This window comes from Bombina bombina, chromosome 2 (assembly GCF_027579735.1).
Source record: "Bombina bombina isolate aBomBom1 chromosome 2, aBomBom1.pri, whole genome shotgun sequence".
Taxonomy (NCBI): domain Eukaryota; kingdom Metazoa; phylum Chordata; class Amphibia; order Anura; family Bombinatoridae; genus Bombina; species Bombina bombina.
Window position 1 is genome coordinate 423,683,187 of NC_069500.1, and position 6,000 is coordinate 423,689,186.

Sequence of the window (6,000 nt, forward strand, 5' to 3'; positions counted from 1 at the left end):
TTCTTCCTACCATCCAGGAAGGTCAATTCATGACCACGGTGGATTTAAAGGATGCGTATCTACATATTCCTATCCACAAGGAACATCATCGGTTCCTAAGGTTCGCCTTTCTGGACAAGCATTACCAGTTTGTGGCACTTCCATTCGATTAGCCACTGCTCCAAGAATTTTCACAAAGGTACTAGGGTCCCTTCTAGCGGTGCTAAGACCAAGGGGCATTGCAGTAGTACCTTACTTGGACGACATACTGATTCAAGCGTCGTCTCTGCCACAAGCAAAGGCTCATACGGACATTGTCCTGGCCTTTCTCAGATCTCACGGGTGGAAAGTGAACGTAGAAAAAAGTTCTCTATCCCCGTCAACAAGAGTTCCCTTCTTGGGAACAATAATAGACTCCTTAGAAATGAGGATTTTTCTGACAGAGGCCAGAAAATCAAAACTTCTAAGCTCTTGTCAAGTACTTCATTCTGTTCTTCTTCCTTCCATAGCGCAGTGCATGGAAGTAATAGGTTTGATGGTCGCGGCAATGGACATAGTTCCTTTTGCGCGAATTCATCTAAGACCATTACAACTGTGCATGCTCAGTCAGTGGAATGGGGATTATACAGACTTGTCTCTGACGATACAAGTAGATCAGAGGACCAGAGATTCACTCCGTTGGTGGCTGACCCTGGACAACCTGTCACAAGGGATGAGCTTCAGCAGACCAGAGTGGGTCATTGTCACGACCGACGCCAGTCTGGTGGGCTGGGGCGCGGTCTGGGAACCCCTGAAAGCTCAGGGTCTTTGGTCTCGGGAAGAATCTCTTCTCCCGATAAATATTCTGGAACTGAGAGCGATATTCAATGCTCTCAAGGCTTGGCCTCAGCTAGCAAAGGCCAAATTCATAAGGTTTCAATCAGACAACATGACGACTGTTGCGTATATCAACCATCAGGGGGGAACAAGGAGTTCCCTGGCGATGGAAGAAGTGACCAAAATAATTCAATGGGCGGAGACTCACTCCTGCCACTTGTCTGCAATCCACATCCCAGGAGTGGAAAATTGGGAAGCGGATTTTCTGAGTCGTCAGACATTTCATCCGGGGGAGTGGGAACTCCATCCGGAAATCTTTGCCCAAATAATTCAATTGTGGGGCATTCCAGACATGGATCTGATGGCGTCTCGTCAGAACTTCAAGGTTCCTTGCTACGGGTCCAGATCCAGGGATCCCAAGGCGACTCTAGTGGATGCACTAGTAGCACCTTGGACCTTCAACCTAGCTTATGTGTTCCCACCGTTTTCTCTCATTCCCAGGCTGGTAGCCAGGATCAAACAGGAGAGGGTATCGGTGATCTTGATAGCTCCTGCGTGGCCACGCAGGACTTGGTATGCAGATCTGGTGAATATGTCATCGGCTCCACCATGGAAGCTACCTTTGAGACAGGACCTTCTTGTTCAAGGTCCGTTCGAACATCCGAATCTGGCCTCACTCCAACTGACTGCTTGGAGATTGAACGCTTGATTTTATCAAAGCGAGGGTTCTCAGATTCTGTCATTGATACTCTTGTTCAGGCTAGAAAGCCTGTAACTAGAAAAATCTACCATAAAATATGGAAAAAATATATCTGTTGGTGTGAATCTAAAGGATTCCCATGGAACAAGATAAAAATTCCTAAGATTCTATCCTTTCTTCAAGAAGGTTTGGAGAAAGGATTATCTGCAAGTTCTTTGAAGGGACAGATTTCTGCTTTATCTGTTTTACTTCACAAAAAGCTGGCGGCTGTGCCAGATGTTCAAGCTTTTGTTCAGGCTCTGGTTAGAATCAAGCCTGTTTACAAACCTTTGACTCCTCCTTGGAGTCTCAATTTAGTTCTTTCAGTTCTTCAGGGGGTTCCGTTTGAACCCCTACATTCCGTTGATATCAAGTTATTATCTTGGAAAGTTTTGTTTTTGGTTGCAATTTCTTCTGCTAGAAGAGTTTCAGAGTTATCTGCTCTGCAGTGTTCTCCTCCTTATCTGGTGTTCCATGCAGATAAGGTGGTTTTGCGTACTAAACCTGGTTTTCTTCCGAAAGTTGTTTCTAACAAAAATATTAACCAGGAGATAGTAGTGCCTTCTTTGTGTCCGAATCCAGTTTCAAAGAAGGAACGTTTGTTACACAATTTGGATGTAGTTCGTGCTCTAAAATTCTATTTAGAGGCTACAAAGGATTTCAGACAAACTTCTTCCTTGTTTGTTGTTTATTCTGGTAAAAGGAGAGGTCAAAAAGCAACTTCTACCTCTCTCTCTTTTTGGCTTAAAAGCATCATCCGACTGGCTTATGAGACTGCCGGACGGCAGCCTCCTGAAAGAATCACAGCTCACTCCACTAGGGCCGTGGCTTCCACATGGGCCTTCAAGAACGAGGCTTCTGTTGAGCAGATATGTAAGGCAGCGACTTGGTCTTCACTGCACACTTTTACCAAATTTTACAAATTTGATACTTTTGCTTCTTCTGAGGCTATTTTTGGGAGAAAGGTTTTGCAAGCCGTGGTGCCTTCCATCTAGGTGACCTGATTTGCTCCCTCCCATCATCCGTGTCCTAAAGCTTTGGTATTGGTTCCCACAAGTAAGGATGACGCCGTGGACCGGACACACCTATGTTGGAGAAAACAGAATTTATGCTTACCTGATAAATTACTTTCTCCAACGGTGTGTCCGGTCCACGGCCCGCCCTGGTTTTTTAATCAGGTCTGATGAATTATTTTCTCTAACTACAGTCACCACGGTATCATATGATTTCTCCTATGCATATTCCTCCTTTACGTCGGTCGAATGACTGGGGAAGGCGGAGCCTAGGAGGGATCATGTGACCAGCTTTGCTGGGCTCTTTGCCATTTCCTGTTGGGGAGGAGAATATCCCACAAGTAAGGATGACGCCGTGGACCGGACACACCGTTGGAGAAAGTAATTTATCAGGTAAGCATAAATTCTGTTTTTCTGCATGCAACCAGCAGTTCTGTGCGAGAATTTATGTGTTTAACCAACTTGTGGGATTAAACAGTTACACAGTGAGTAGTGCAAAAAACATACATGCTCTTATGAATTAAAGTATATATATTTTGTAATACATGCCCCTTTAACCCTTTGCAACAAATGAACGTACAGTATGTAGTACGTCAAACAGTACTTTGCCCAGCTTACAGTGTTGACGTGGTACCAACACTGAAGTGCACGCTGTGGTCCAAGCTGTCAGCTTAGCAGTGACGTGCGGTGAGGTCAGAGATTGGTGAGGTACTATATATGATACGCTGGAGAAACACATATACCGCGGGCAGCAAGTACCCCCAACAGGGCAGGTTTTAATTATCGCTGAACCAGTGCATAGATGAAATAATAAGCTGATGGGTGAGAGCATGTTATTAACCATGTGTTACTCATCAGCTGATTATTTTATCTTTGCACTGATTCAGCTATAATGAAAACCTTACCTGTTGGGGGTACTTGAGGACCACAGTTAAGATACATTTCACTAAAGCACCAGCTCATCTGCAATATTTTGACGCCCCACTGCCATAATGACTGCAGTCTTTGTTTTTCTAGGTAATGTTGTGTCTAGAGCAGACCACTCTTAGAGGATAATGTCACACAATAATTTTGGGATATATAAATTTAAAGATTTTGTGAAAAATACACCATATGAGGTGGTAAATAATGTTATTCCAGACACAATAAATAGTCCACCTTATTTTGATTAACATTTAATTTATTTTGCAGCATTAACAAATTCTCTCAGCAAAGAGTTAAATACATATTTAGAGACTGGCCAGTATCATACAATATTACTCCCATAAATGTATCTGTGGCTTAGTATCCTAAAAGCATGTATGGCTTAACATCTTGTAGTACAGTCATCAACCAAAAAACAAATCTAACAAAACTAACTATATTAAAACAGCATTGCAATATATAGTTACCTGTGAAAATTGTGCTTGTTTTTCTACCCTCAGAATGTATAATGTGCTTATTTTGTATTGCTGTAGTAAGTTTGTCTGTCCCCTGCCTGGTACATCATGGTGCATAGCAATTGCATACATCAGTGCAGGAGCTCATTTACCTATTGCACCTGACCCAATAGAGTTAAGATAAATGCTTAAAGGGCCACTGTAAGTAAATATTTTCTATGCCTGTTACTAACTGACTACCCCAAATACGCTTTTTATCAATAGCATTTCATTAACATATCTCTACTGTATATCAGAAATCTTGTCTGCAAATTTAATTGTTTTCCAAACCCACTCCGTGGGTATCCTTTGCTCTGTACCAATCCGTTTACAATACCTAGGTTTCAAAATGGCGCTTTAAACACAAAGTTATTGGTTTAAGTATTTTGAACACTCAGTGCTGAAAATAGTGGGCAGGATAACGTGACATTATCGGCGAATAAAATATATAACTTTTAGAACGTTATGAAACTTCGTTTTGGAGAAAATATAGGTCAGTAGGTTTTAATTAATGTTTATTATATTAACTTTAATATGCTAGTTGTTTAGCTTAAAAATTATAACAGAAAGTAATCCTTTAAGAGGATCTTATTGGTTAGTTTACATACCTAAATACTCTAGAGCAGCACAAAAAACAACTAAACTAAAACAGTCAAAAGCAGTTTTTTTTAAAGCACAAGCAAGCACTTTACATAGCATATTATAGTATTTTGCAATGTTATGCAGGCCAGGGGCTGCCACTGCAAAGCCTGTGTCTGTTCAATTTTAATTGCTGATTTAAACTGTTCATCATGTACTGGTAACTTGGATTTTATTATCAAATTAACTCGACTATGTCAGTGAGTCACAGTGTAAGATAGATGTTTTTGACTCATCCTTTGCCAGCACTGCAGGGGGTAGCTCCGGGGAGTGGGGACTAGTCGAGTCATGTCATCATCACACAGTCTCTTATTTAATTGTGTTCATTCTTCATTGTTATGTTAACTCATGAATTTTTTATTTTAACGGTTAACTGGTCCTGCTCCCTCCCAGTCTCCCACGCCACTCCTGAGCTCCTCAGTCACAGTCACTAGTGAAGAACTGATTAAGTCCTTTAGTCCACACTCCTCCTCACTTTACTGCTCTCTAGTACCTGGTACCGTCTACCGTGATGACTTGACTAACTACTGTAATCAATTAATCATTACTACTCTACTCACTCAAAAGAAGACAAGACAAACTCAGCAGCTCGCAACAACAGTGAGTCAGTTGCCTTGCCGGATACTCCTCCTCACGGCTCGCTCTGACACTGACAGTGTGCGACAGAGTGAGTTCTTTCACGTGGCTCCTCGCTCCTGGTGCCTCGTCTACGGCGCAGCAGCAGCTCCCTCCTGTTGTAACTGCTCTTCCTGACAAGGCGCCAAATGTGACGTCACTCAGCCCGCCGAGTCAGCCAAGACCAACAGGCACGCCTCCCTGCAGCACTGATGCTGCTGATTGGATGTCATTTAGCCTCTATTGGAGCGTGTATGGGACCCGGTGAACCACCACTGGGTGGTGCATAGCTCATAGTGAGCTAAGAACATATTCAGCATCCAGGTTGCGCAATCAATGGAGGGCAGCGGTACGGCTCACTGCCTCCTTATTGCGCAACATGGATGCTGATTTTTTTTTATGCATTGGGTGGCGCCGGCAGGGGGATACCTATGGGAGGGGTGTGGCCAGAAAAAAATTAAAAAACAGAAAATATATTTATTTTTTAGTATTAATCACAATTAAGCACTTTTTCTATGATTTGACAGGGGAGGCGCTGCATCCCCTGCCTCCTATCACTGCACGTTACTGCAGCTTAGACAGCTGAAACTACATCTTGGGGGTAGAAGGCATATACTGATTGTGCTCCCTTTACCATATGAAGCCATATCGCCAATACAGTCAGTGGCACAGACAGTATCTGCTGAAGTGTACTGTGGGAGTAGGAATGCCACCTCGGCCATGTTTTCCTGGACACTTATGGGTTACACATGCTGCAGGGTAAGCAGGGCGCAACATGTAT